Below are 14172 nucleotides of genomic sequence, written 5' to 3' on the forward strand. Positions count from 1 at the left end.
GGGGTCTTGCTGTGATCTGGGGGTCTTGCTGTGATCGGGGGGGTCTTGATGTGATCGGGGCATCTTGCTGTGATCAGGGGGTCGTGCTGTGATCTAGGGGTCTTGCTGTGATCGGGGGGTCTTGCTGTGATCGGGGGTTTGCTGTGATCGGGGGGCTCTTGCTGTGATCGGGGGGGTCTTGCTGTGGTCAGGGGGTCTTGCTGTGATCGGGGGGTCTTGCTGTGATCGCGTGGTCTTGCTGTGATCGGGGGGTCTTGCTCTGATCGGGGGGGTCTTGCTGTGATCGGGGGTGTCTTGCTGTGATTGGGGGGTCTTGCTGTGATCGGGGGGTCTTGCTGTGATCGGGGGTTGTTGCTGTGATCGGGGGGTCTTGCTGTGATTGGGGGGTCTTGCTGTGATCGGGGGATCCTGCTCTGATTGGGGGGTCTTGCTGTGATCGGGGTGTTCTTGCTCTGATCGGGGGTCTTGCTGTGATCGGCGGTCTTGCTGTGATCGGGGGTCTTGCTGTGATCGGGGGCTCTTGCTGTGATCTGGTTGTCTTGCTGTGATCGGCGGTGTCTTGCTGTGATCGGGGGTCTTGCTGTGATTGGGGTTCTTGCTGTGATCGGGGAGTCTTGCTGTGATTGTGGGGTCTTGCTGTGATCGGGGGGGGTCTTGCTGTGATCGGGGGGATCTTGCTGTGATCGGGGGTCTTGCTGTGATCGGGGTGTCTTGCTGTGATCGTTGGGTCTTGCTGTGATCGGGGGCGTCTTGCTCTGATCGGGGGATCGCAGTGATCTGGGTGTCTTGCTGTGATCGGGGGTCTGTAGTGATCGGGGTGTCTTGCTGTGATTGGGGGTCTTGCTGTGTTCGGGGAGTCTTGCTGTGATCGGGGAGTTCTTGCTGTGATCAGGGGGTCTTGCTGTGATCGGGGGGTCTTGCTGTGATCGGGGGTTCTTGCTGTGATCGGGGGGTCTTGCTGTGATCAGGGGGTCTTGCTGTGATCTGGGGGTCTGGCTGCGATCGGGGGATCTTGCTGTAATCGGGGGGTCTTGCTGTGATCGGGGGCGTCTTGCTGAGATCGGGGGATCGCAGTGATCTGGGGGTCTTGCTGTGATCAGGAGTCTGTAGTGATCGGGGTGTCTTGCTGTGATTGGGGTTCTTGCTGTGATTGGGGGGTCTTGTTGTGATCGGGGGTGTCCTGCTCTGATCGGGGGGTCTTGCTGTGATCAGGGGTCTTGCTGTGATCGATGGGTCTTGCTGTGATCGGGGGTCTTGCTATGATTGGGGGGTCTTGCTGTGATCGGGGGTTCTTGCTGTGATCGGGGTGGTCTTGCTGTGATCGCGGGGTCTTGCTCTGATCGGGGGTCTTGCTGTGATCGGGGGGTCTTGCTGTGATCGGGGGGTCTTGCTGTGATCGGGGGGTCTTGCTGTGGTCGGGGGGTCTTGCTGTGATCGGGGGGCCTTTCTGTGATCGGGGGTCATGCTGTGATCGGGGGAGTCTTGCTGTGATCGGGGAGGTTTGCTGTGATCGGAGATCCTGCTGTGATCGGGGGGGTCTTGCTGTGATCGGGGGGTCTTGCTGTGATCGGGGGTCTTGCTGTGATTGGGGGGTCTTGCTGTGATCGGTGGGGTCTTGCTGTGATCGGGGGTCTTGCTGTGATCGGTGGTGTCTTGCTGTGATCGGGGATCTTGCTGTGATCGGCGGTTCTTGCTGTGATCGGGGGGTCTTGCGGTGATCAAGGGGGTCTTGCTGTGATCTGGGGTTCTTGTTGTGATTGGGGGTCTTGCTGTGATCGGGGGTCTTGCTGTGAAGCGAGGGTCTTGCTGTGATCGGGGGCTCTTGCTGTGATCAGGGGGTCTTGCTGTGATCGGGGGTCTTGCTCTGATCGGGGGGTCTTGCTGTGATCAGGGGGTCTTGCTGTGATCTGGGGGTCTTGCTGTGATCGGGGGTTCTTGCTGTGATCGGGGCGTCTTGCTGTGATCAGGGGGTCTTGCTGTGATCTGGGGGTCTTGCTGTGATCGGGGGGTCTTGCTGTGATCGGGGGGGACATGCTGTGATCGGGGGTCTTGCTGTGATCGGTGGGGTCTTTCTGTGATCAGGGGGTCTTGCTGTGATCGGAGGGTCTTGCTGTGATCAGGGGGTCTTGCTGTGATCGGGGGTCTTGCTCTGATCGGGGGGTCTTGCTGTGATCGGGGGGTCTTGCTGTGATCGGGGGTTCTTGCTATGATCGGGGGGGTCATGCTGTCATCGGGGGGGGTCTTGCTCTGATCGGGGGGTCTTGCTGTGATCGGGGTGTTCTTGCTCTGATCGGGGGTCTTGCTGTGATCGGGGGTCTTCCTGTGATCTGGTTGTCTTGCTGTGATCGGGGAGTCTTGCTGTGATCGGGGGTCTTGCTGTGATTGGGTTTCTTGCTGTGATCGGGGAGTCTTGCTGTGAATGTGGGGTCTTGCTGTGATCGGGGATCTTGCTGTGATCGGGGGGTCTTGCTGTGATCGAGGGGTCTTGCTGTGATCGGGGGTCTTGCTGTGATCGGGGGGTCTTGCTGTGATCGGGGAGTCTTGCGGTGATCAAGGGGGTCTTGCTGTGATCTGGGGTTCTTGTTGTGATCGGGGGTCTTGCTGTGATCGGAGGTCTTGCTGTGATGCGGGGGTCTTGCTGTGATCGGGGGCTCTTGCTGTGATCAGGGGGTCTTGCTGTGATCGGGGGTCTTGCTCTGATCGGGGGGTCTTGCTGTGATCGGGGGGTCTTGCTCTGATCGGGGGGTCTTGCTGTGATCAGGGGGTCTTGCTGTGATCTGGGGGTCTTGCTGTGATCGGGGGTTCTTGCTGTGATCGGGGTGTCTTGCTGTGATCAGAGGGTCTTGCTGTGATCTGGGGGTCTTGCTGTGATCGGGGGGTCTTGCTGTGATCGGGCGGACTTGCTGTGATCGGGGGTCTTGCTGTGATCGGTGGGGTCTTGCTGTGATCAGGGGGTCTTGCTGTGATCGGGGGGTCTTGCTGTGATCGGGGGGTCTTGCTGTGATCGGGGGGTCTTGCTGTGATCAGGGGGTCAAAATGGGGACACATGGGTAAACCACTTTGAAAAATTATACCAGAAAAACACACTAGGACCAGAGCAACACCAAATACGCAAAAAACTTGAAAAGCTTGAAATGGCCATAAAAGATAACCAAAACCCGCTAGACGCCATAATAACAGAAAAAGAACTTCTTGAAAAACTCAAGGACCTGCGACCAGGAAAAGCTTGCGGGACAGACGGCATACTAAACGAGATGATTAAACACGCAGACGACAAACTGAAACTGGCTATCCTAAAACTCTTCAACTTGGTTCTGAGTGTCGGTTATTTCCCTGACATCTGGAACAAAGGACTCATAACACCCATATACAAAAGTGGGGACAAAATCGACCCAAACAACTATCGAGGCATCTGTGTAAACAGTAACCTGGGGAAGGTATTCTGTAGCATCATAAACAAAAGACTTATAAACTTCCTTGAAGAGCACAATGTCTTGAGTAAAAGCCAAATTGGATTCCTGCCAAACTATAGAACATCCGATCATATCTTCACCCTACAGACCCTAATTGACAAACACGTTCACCATAACAAAAGCAAAATCTACGCATGCTTTGTAGATTTCCAGAAGGCTTTCGACTCCATCTGGCATGACGGTTTATTCCTGAAACTTATCGAAAGCGGGGTAGGAGGTAAAACATATGATGTAATTAAATCAATGTATACAAACAATAAATGTGCAGTTAAAATTGGAGACAAACAAACAAAATACTTCCCACAGGGGCGGGGGGTGACGCAGGGCTCGCCAATCTCACCAACACTCTTTAATATTTACATTAATGGATTGGCAAAACTACTTGAACAATCTACAGCACCCGGCCTCACCCTATATGAATCCAAGGTTAAATTCCTCCTCTATGCCGACGACCTGGTTCTGCTGTCACCAACTAAGGAGGGTCTACAGCAGAACCTGGACCTGCTGGAGTCGTACTGCCAGACTTGGGCCCTGACAATAAATCCCCAAAAAACCAAAGTCCTTGTGTTCCAGCAAAGATCCAAACAACATGGACCCACAATAAATTTCACAGTAGGAACAACCAAAATTGAACAAACCACTCACTACACATACTTGGGCTTAAAAATCAGTTCTACGGGAAACTTCAAACTGGCTGTGAATGAACTGAAAGAGAAAGCAAGAAGGGCTTTCTATGCCATCAAAAAATCAATCCAAATAGAAATCCCAATTAGCCTTTGGCTCAAAATTTTCAAATCAGTAATTGAACCAATTGCACTCTATGGCAGTGAGGTCTGGGGACCACTAACACAACAAGATTTTGCAAAATGGGACAAACACCCAATTGAGATCCTACATGCGGAATTCTGTAAAAGTATCCTCCGGACTCAAAGGAAAACAGTAAACAACGCATGCAGGGCGGAACGAGGCCAATACCCATTAATAATCACTATCCAAAAAAGAGCCACCAAATTTTGGAATCACCTACAAATGAGCAACCCCCAATGCTATCACTACGATGCCCTGAAATGCCAAGAGCTGACCATAAAGAAGAATACCCTCAGTCAACTAGTCCTGGGACTCAATAAAGTAACTAATAACAATACTAACAATAACCAGCCCCAGGACAGTGACAGGGTAACACAAAGAATTCGACCCAACACAATCGTCGCTAAGCAAAAGGAAAAATATCTGTCATATTGGGCAGAAACAACAAAAACCCAAAGCAAACTCAATTGCTACTTGGCCCTAAACAGACAATACAACATAGCTGATTACCTGACCATGGTAAAGGATAACAAACTGAGAAGAACCTTGACAAGGTACAGACTTAGCAAACATAGCCTAGCGATCGAAAAAGGCAGACACAGGCAGACCAGGCTGCCAAGAGAAGACAGGATATGCTCTCACTGCAGTCAGGGAGTAGTTGAGACAGAGATGCACTTCCTCACAGCCTGTGGAAAATATCAGGGCATCAGAGAGAATTTCTATCAAAAATTCTCACAAATATGCCCTGAATTCAGAAATCTGACTGACAACCAAAAACTCCCATTCCTACTGGGGGAGGAGAGAAGCTGTGTAACACTGGCGGCACACTATGTTACAGCTTGCCATGAACAGAGGGACAACCAGTAAACTAAGACAAGAGTATATATAAACAAGGCGAAAATATATTTATAAACTCAGGGATATACCTGTTTATACACTGTATGAATGGAACCGCGTTTATGTGTTCAACCATAAATGTATTTTGATGCTTTGGCAACATAAGATGTACCTTATCATGCCAATAAAGCGATTTGTATTGTATTATTGTATTATCTTGCTGTGATCGGGGGGTCTTGCTGTGATCGGTGAGTCTTGCGGTGATTGGGGGTCTTGCTGTGATCGGGGGTTCTTGCTGTGATCGAGTGGTCTTGCTGTGATCGGGGGGTCTTGCTGTGATCGGGGGATCTTGCAGTGATCGGGGGGTCTTGCTGTGTTTGGGGGGGTCCTGCTGTGATCGAGGGTTCTTGCTGTGATCGAGGGTCTTGCTGTGATCGGGGGGGTCTTGCTCTGATCGAGGGGTCTTGCAGTGATCGGGGTTGTCTTGCTCTGATCAGGGGGTCTTGCTGTGATCGGGGGGTCTTGCTGTGATCGGGGGTAGGTCTTGCTGTGATTGAGGGGTCTTGATGTGATCGGGGGTATGTCTTGCTGTGATCGGGGGGGTCTTGCTGTGTTCGGGGGGTCTTGCTGTGATCGGAGGCTCTTGCCGTGATCAAGGGGGTCTTGCTGTGATCGGGGGCTCTTGCTGTGATCGGGGGGTCTTGCGGTGATTGGGGGGTCTTGCGTTGATCAGGGGGTCTTGCTGTGATTGGGGGTCTTGTTGTGATTGACATGAGTCTTGCAGTGATCGGGGGGTCTTGGTGTGATCGGGGGTGTGTCTTGCAGTGATCGGTGGGTCTTGCAGTGATCGGGGAGTCTTGCAGTGATCAGGGGGGTTTTCTGTGATCGGGGAGTCTTGCTGTGATCGGGTGGGTCTTGCTGTGTTTGGGGGGTCTTGCTGTGATCAGGGAGTCTTGCTGTGATCGGGGAGTCTTGCTGTGATGGGGGAGTCTTGCTGTGATCGGGGAGTCTTGCAGTGATTGGGGGTCTTGCTGTGCTCGGGGAGTCTTGCTGTGATCGAGGGGTCTTGCTGTGACCGGTGTGTCTTGCAGTGATTGAGGGGTCTTGCTGTAATCGGGGTGGTCTTGCTGTGATCGGGGAGTCTTGCAGTGATCGGGGGGTCTTGCTGTGATCGTCAGAGGTCTTGCTGTGATCGGGTGTCTTGCTCTGATCGGGGGGTCTTGCAGTGATCGGAGGTCTTGCGGTGATCGGGGGTCTTGCAGTGATCGGGGGTCTTGCGGTGATCAGGGGGTCTTGCTGTTATCGGGGGGTCTTGCTGTGACCGGGGGTCTTGCTGTGATCTGGGGGTCTTGCTGTGATCGGGGGGGTCTTGCTGTGATCGAGTGGTCTTGCTGTGATCGGGGAGTCTAGCAGTGATCGGGGGGTCTTGCTGTAATCGGGGGTGTCTTGCTGTGATCTGGGAGTCTTGCTGTGATCGGGGGGTCTTGCTGTGATCGGGGGGGTCTTGCTGTGATCGGGGGGGTCTTGCTGTGATCGGGGGGTCTTGCTGTGATCGGGGGGGTCTTGCTGTGATCGGGGGGTCTTGCGGTGATTGGGGGGGTCTTGCTGTGATCGGGGTTCTTGCTGTGATCGGGGGGGTCTTGCTGTGATCGGGGGTCTTGCGGTGATCGGGGGTGTCTTGCTGTGATCGGGGAGTCTTGCAGTGATCGGGGGGTCTTGCTGTGATCGGGGAGTCTTGCTGTGATCGGGGGGTCTTGCTGTGATCAGGGGGTCTTGCTGTGATCTGTGGGTCTTGCTGTGTTCGGGAGGCCTTGCTGTTATCGGGGGGTCTTGCTGTGATCGGGGGGGTCTTGCTGTGATCAGGGGGTCTTGCTGTGATCAGGGGGTGTTTCCGTGATTGGGGGTCTTGCTGTGATCGGGGGGGTCTTGCTGTGATCGGGGAGTTCTTGCTGTGATCAGGGGGTCTTGCTGTGATCAGGGGGTCTTGCTGTGATCGGGGGGTCTTGCTGTGATCGGGGCATCTTGCTGTGATATAGGGGGTCATGCTGTGATCTGGGGGTCTTGCTGTGATCGGGGGGTCTTGCTGTGATCGGGGTGTCTTGCTGTGATCGTGGGGTCTTGCTGTGATCGGGGGCGTCTTGCTCTGATCGGGGGATCGCAGTGATCTGGGGGTCTTGCTGTGATCGGGGGTCTGTAGTGATCGGGGTGTCCTGCTGTGATTGGGGGTCTTGCTGTGATCAGGGGGTTCATGCTGTGATCGGGGAGTGCTTGCTGTGATCGGGGGTTCTTGCTGTGATCTGTGGGTCTTGCTATGTTCGGGGGGTCTTGCTGTGATCGGGGGATCTTGCTGTGATCGGAGGGGTCTTGCTGTGATCGGGGGATCTTGCTGTGATCAGGGGGTCTTGCTGTGATCGGGGGGGTCTTGCTGTGATCGGGGGGGTCTTGCTGTGATCGGGGGTTTGCTGTGATCGGGGGATCTTGCTGTGATCGGGGGTCTTGCTGTGATCGGGGGGTCTTGCTGTGATCGGGGGGGTCTTGCTGTGATCGGGGGATCTTGCTGTGACCAGGGGGTCTTGCTGTAATCGGGGGGTCTTGCTGTGATCGGGGGGGTCTTGCTGTGATCGGGGCGTCTTGCTGTGATCAAGGGGTCATGCTGTGATCTGGGGGTCTTGCTGTGATCGGAGGGTCTTGCTGTGATCGGGGTGACTTGCTGTGATCGTGGGGTCTTGCTGTGATCGGGGGTGTCTTGCTCTGATCGGGGGATCGCAGTGATCTGGGGGTTTTGCTGTGATCGGGGGTCTGTAGTGATCGGGGTGTCTTTCCGTGATTGGGGTTCTTGCTGTGATCGGGGGGGTCTTGCTCTGATCGGGGAGTTCTTGCTGTGATCAGGGGGTCTTGCTGTGATCGGGGGTTCTTGCTGTGATCGGGGGGTCTTGCTGTGATCGGGGGGTCTTGCTGTGATCAGGGGGTCTTGCTGTGATCTGGGGGTCTTGCTGTGATCGGGGGGTCTTGCTGTGATTGGGGGGCCTTGCTGTGATCGGAGGCGTCTTGCTGTGATCGGGGGATCGCAGTGATCTGGGGGTCTTGCTGTGATCGGGGGTCTGTAGTGATCGGGGTGTCTTGCTGTGATTGGGGGCCTTGCTGTGATTGGGGGATCTTGCTGTGATCGGGGGGTCTTGCTTTGATCGGGGGGTCTTGCTGTGATCGGGGGTCTTGCTGTGATCTGGGGGTCTTGCTGTGATCGGGGGGTTCTTGCTGTGATCTGGGGGTCTTGCTGTGATCGGGGGTCTTGCTGTGATCTGGGGGTCTTGCTGTGATCGGGGGATCGCAGTGATCTGGGGGTCTTGCTGTGATCGGGGGTCTGTAGTGATCGGGGTGTCTTGCTGTGATTGGGGGCCTTGCTGTGATCGGGGGGTCTTGCTGTGATCGGGGGTCTTGCTTTGATCGGGGGATCTTGCTGTGATCGGGGGGTCTTGCTGTGACCTGGGGGTCTTGCTGTGATCGGGGGGTTCTTGCTGTGATCGGGGGGTCTTGCTGTGATCGGGGAGTCTTGCGGTGATTGGGGGTCTTGCTGTGATCGGGGGTTCTTGCTGTGATCGAGTGGTCTTGCTGTGATCGGGGGGTCTTGCTGTGATCGGGGGGTCTTGCAGTGATCGGGGGGTCTTGCTATGTTTGGGGGGGTCCTGCTGTGATCGGGGGTTCTTGCTGTGATCGAGGGTCTTGCTGTGATCGGGGGTGTCTTGCTCTGATCGCTGGGTCTTGCAGTGATCGGGGTTGTCTTGCTCTGATCAGGGGGTCTTGCTGTGATCGGGGGGTCTTGCTGTGATCGGGGTTAGGTCTTGCTGTGATTGAGGGGTCTTGATGTGATCGGGGGTATGTCTTGCTGTGATTGGGGGGGTCTTGCTGTGTTCGGGGGGTCTTGCTGTGATCGGAGGCTCTTGCCGTGATCAAGGGGGTCTTGCTGTGATCGGGGGCTCTTGCTGTGATCGGGGGGTCTTGCGTTGATTGGGGGGTCTTACGGTGATCAGGGGGTCTTGCTGTGATTGGGGGTCTTGTTGTGATTGACATGAGTCTTGCAGTGATCGGGGGGTCTTGGTGTGATCGGGGGTGGGTCTTGCAGTGATCGGTGGGTCTTGCAGTGATCATGGAGTCTTGCAGTGATCAGGGGGTTTTGCTGTGATCGGGGGGTCTTGCTGTGATCGGGTGGGTCTTGCTGTGTTTGGGGGGTCTTGCTGTGATCGGGGAGTCTTGCTGTGATCGGGGAGTCTTGCTGTGATGGGGGAGTCTTGCTGTGATCGGGGAGTCTTGCTGTGATCGAGGGGTCTTGCTGTGACCGGTGTGTCTTGCAGTGATTGAGGGGTCTTGCTGTAATCGGGGTGGTCTTGCTGTGATCGGGGAGTCTTGCAGTGATCGGGGGGTCTTGCTGTGATCGTCGGAGGTCTTGCTGTGATCGGGGGGGTCTTACTGTGATCGGGAGTCTTGCTGTGATTCGGGGGGTCTTGCTGTGATCGTCAGAGGTCTTGCTGTGATCGGGGGTCTTGCTCTGATCGGGGGGTCTTGCAGTGATGGGAGGTCTTGCGGTGATTGGGGGTCTTGCAGTGATCGGGGGTCTTGCGGTGATCAGGGGGTCTTGCTGTTATCGGGGGGTCTTGCTGTGATCGGGGGTCTTGCTGTGATCTGGGGGTCTTGCTGTGATCGGGGGGGTCTTGCTGTGATCAGGGGGTTCTTGCTGTGATCGGGGGGTCTTGCTGTGATCGGGGAGTCTTGCAGTGATTGGGGGTCTTGCTGTGATCGGGGGGTTCTTGCTGTGATCGAGTGGTCTTGCTGTGATCGGGGAGTCTAGCAGTGATCGGGGGGTCTTGCTGTGATCGGGGGGGTCTTGCTGTGATCGGGGGGTCTTGCTGTGATCGGGTGGTCTTGCTGTGATCGGGGGGGTCTTGCTGTGATCGGGGGGTCTTGCGGTGATCGGGGGGCTCTTGCTGTGATCGGGGTTCTTGCTGTGATCGGGGGGGTCTTGCTGTGATCGGGGGGTCTTGCGGTGATCGGGGGGGTCTTGCTGTGATCGGGGGGTCTTGCTGTGATCGGGGGGTCTTGCTGTGATCAGGGGGTCTTGCTGTGATCAGGGGGTCTTGCTGTGATCGGGGGGTCTTGCTGTGATCGGGGGGTCTTGCTGTGATCGGGGCATCTTGCTGTGATATAGGGGGTCATGCTTTGATCTGGGGGTCTTGCTGTGATCGGGGGGTCTTGCTGTGATCGGGGTGTCTTGCTGTGATCGTGGGGTCTTGCTGTGATCGGGGGCGTCTTGCTCTGATCGGGGGATTGCAGTGATCTGGGGGTCTTGCTGTGATCGGGGGTCTGTAGTGATCGGGGTGTCCTGCTGTGATTGGGGGTCTTGCTGTGATCGGGGGGTTCTTGCTGTGATCGGGGAGTGCTTGCTGTGATAGGGGGGTCTTGCTGTGATCGGTGGCGTCTTGCTGTGATCAGTGGATCGCAGTGATCTGGGGGCCTTGCTGTGATCGGGGGTCTGTAGTGATCGGGGTGACTTGCTGTGATTGGGGGTCTTGCTGTGATCGGGGTTTCTTGCTGTGATCGAGGGTCTTGCTGTGATCGGGGGGGTCTTGCTCTGATCGAGGGGCTGTCTTGCTCTGATTAGGAGGTCTTGCTGTGATCGGGGGGTCTTGCTGTGTTCGGGGGGTCTTGCTGTGATCGGAGGCTCTTGCGGTGATCAAAGGGTCTTGCTGTGATCGGGGGGTCTTTCTGTGATCGGGGGGTCTTGCGGTGATCGGGGGGTCTTGCGGTGATCAGGGGGTCTTGCTGTGATCGGGGGTCTTGGTGTGATCAGGGGTGGGTCTTGCAGTGATCAGGGGGTCTTGCTGTGATCAGGGGGTCTTGCTGTGATCAGGTGGGTCTTGCAGTGATCAGGGGGTCTTGCTGTGATCGGGGGGTCTTGCTGCGTTCAGGTGGGTCTTGCTGTGTTTGGGGGGTCTTGCTGTGATCGGGTAGTCTTGCTGTGGTCGGGGAGTCTTGCTGTGATTGGGGGGTCTTGCTGTGATCGGGGAGTCCTGCAGTGATCGGGGGGCCTTGCTGTAATCGAGGGGGTCTTGCTGTGATCGGGGAGTCTTGCTGTGATTGGGGGTGTCTTGCTGTGATCGTCGGAGGTCTTGCTGTGATCGGGGGGGTCTTACTGTGATCGGGGAGTCTTGCTGTGATTCGGGGGGTCTTGCTGTGATCGTCAGAGGTCTTGCTGTGATCGGGGGTCTTGCTGTGATTGGGGGGTCTTGCAGTGATCGGAGGTCTTGCGGTGATCGGGGGGTCTTGCAGTGATCGGGGGTCTTGCAGTGATCAGGGGGTCTTGCTTTTATCGGGGGGTCTTGCTGTGATCGGGAGGTCTTGCAGTGATTGGGGTGGTCTTGCTGTGATCGGGGGGTCTTGCTGTGATCGGAGGGTCTTGCAGTGATCGGGGAGACTTGCTGTGATCGTGGGGTATTGCTGTGATCGGGGGGTCTTGCTGTGATCGGGGGGTTCTTCCTGTGATCAGGGGGTCTTGCTGTGATCGGGGGTGTCTTGCAGTGATCGGCCGATCTTGTTGTAATCGGGGGGTTCTTGCTGTGATTTGGGGGGTCTTTCTGTGATCGGGGGATCTTGCAGTGATCGGGGGGTCTTGCTCTGATCGGGGGGTGTCTTGCTGTGATCGGGACGGTCTTGCAGTGATCGGGGGATCTTGCAGTGATTGGGGGGTCTTGCTCTGATCGGGGGGTGTCTTGCTGTGATCTGGGGGGCCTTGCTGTGATTCGGGGGGTCTTGCTGTGACCGGGGGGGGGGCTTGCTGTGATCGGGGGGGTCTTGCTGTGATCGGGGGTCTTGCTGTGATCGGGGGTGTCTTGCTGTGATCGGGGGGTCTTGCTGTGATTGGGGGGTCTTGCTGTGTTTGGGGAGTCTTGCTGTGATTGGGGGGTCTTGCTGTGATCGGGGACGCTTGCAGTGATCGGGGGTCTTGCTGTGACCGGGGTGTCTTGCAGTGATCGGGGGGTCTTGCTGTAATCGGGGTGGTCTTGCAGTGATCGGGGAGCCTTGCAGTGATCGGGGGGTCTTGCTGTGATCGGGGAGTCTTGCAGTAATCGGGGGGTCTTGCTGTAATCGGGGGGCTCTTGCTGTGATCGGGGAGTCTTGCTGTGATCGGGGGGTCTTGCTGTGATCGGGGGGGTCTTGCTGTGATCGGGGGTGTCTTGCTGTGATCGGGGGGGTCTTGCTGTGATCGGGGGGGTCTTGCTGTGATCGGGGGTCTTGCTGTGATCGGGGGGGTCTTGCTGTGATCGGGGGGTCTTGCAGTGATCGGGGGGGCCTTGCTGTGACCGGGGGTCTTGCTGTGATCGGGGGTCTTGCTGTGATCGGGGGGTCTTGCTGTGATCGGGGGGGTCTTGCTGTGATCGGGGGGTCTTGCGGTGATCGGGGGGGTCTTGCTGTGATCGGGGGCCTTGCTGTGATCGGAGAGGTCTTGCTGTGATCGGGGGTCTTGCTGTGATCGGGGGGTCTTGCTGTGATCGGGGGGTCTTGCAGTGATCGGGGAGTCTTGCTGTGATCGGGGGGGTCTTGCTGTGAACGGGGGGTCTTGCTGTGATCAGGGGGTCTTGCTGTGATCAGGGGGTCTTGCTGTGATCGGGGGGTCTTGCTATGTTCGGGGGGTCTTGCTGTGATCGGGGGGACTTGCTGTGATCGGAGGGGTCTTGCTGTGATCGGGGGATCTTGCTGTGATCAGGGGGTCTTGCTGTGATCGGGGGTCTTGCTGTGATCGGGGGGTCTTGCTGTGATCGGGGGTCTTGCTGTGATCGGGGGGTCTTGCTGTGATCGGGGGGGTCTTGCTGTGATCGGGGGATCTTCCTGTGATCAGGGGGTCTTGCTGTGATCGGGGGGTCTTGCTGTGATCGGGGGATCTTGCTGTGATCGGGGCGTCTTGCTGTGATTGGGGGTCTTGCTGTGATCGGGGGGGTCTTGCTGTGATCGGGGAGTTCTTGCTGTGATCAGGGGGTCTTGCTGTGATTGGGGGTTCTTGCTGTGATCGGGGGGTCTTGCTGTGATCGGGGGGTCTTGCTGTGATCAGGGGGTCTTGCTGTGATCTGGGGGTCTTGCTGTGATCGGGGGGTCTTGCTGTGATTGGGGGGCCTTGCTGTGATCGGAGGCGTCTTGCTGTGACCGGGGGATCGCAGTGATCTGGGGGTCTTGCTGTGATCGGGGGGTCTTGCTGTGATTGGGGGGCCTTGCTGTGATCGGAGGCGTCTTGCTGTGATCGGGGGATCGCAGTGATCTGGGTGTCTTGCTGTGATCGGGGGTCTGTAGTGATCGGGGGTCTTGCTTTGATCGGGGGGTCTTGCTGTGATCGGGGGTCTTGCTGTGATCTGGGGATCTTGCTGTGATCGGGGGGTTCTTGCTGTGATCGGGGTGTCTTGCTGTGATCGGGGAGTCTTGCGGTGATTGGGGGTCTTGCTGTGATCGGCGGTTCTTGCTGTGATCGACTGGTCTTGCTGTGATCGGGGGGTCTTGCTGTGATCGGGGAATCTTGCAGTGATCGGGGGGTCTTGCTGTGTTTGGGGGGGTCCTGCTGTGATCGGGGGTTCTTGCTGTGATCGAGGGTCTTGCTGTAATCGGGGGGGTCTTGCTCTGATCGAGGGGTCTTGCAGTGATCGGGGTTGTCTTGCTCTGATCAGGGGGTCTTGCTGTGATCGGGGGGTCTTGCTGTGATCGGGGGTAGGTCTTGCTGTGATTGAGGGGTCTTGATGTGATCGGGGGTATGCCTTGCTGTGATCGGGGGGGTCTTGCTGTGTTCGGGTGGTCTTGCTGTGATCGGAGGCTCTTGCCGTGATCAAGGGGGTCTTGCTGTGATCGGGGGCTCTTGCTGTGATCGGGGGGTCTTGCGGTGATTGGGGGGTCTTGCGTTGATCAGGGGGTCTTGCTGTGATTGGGGGTCTTGTTGTGATTGACATGAGTCTTGCAGTGATCGGGGGGTCTTGGTGTGATCGGGGGTGGGTCTTGCAGTGATCGGTGGGTCTTGCAGTGATCG

The sequence above is a fragment of the Somniosus microcephalus genome, chromosome 12, assembly GCF_052327205.1.
Source record: "Somniosus microcephalus isolate GS21.2 chromosome 12, FLI_Smic_1.0, whole genome shotgun sequence".
NCBI lineage: Eukaryota > Metazoa > Chordata > Chondrichthyes > Squaliformes > Somniosidae > Somniosus > Somniosus microcephalus.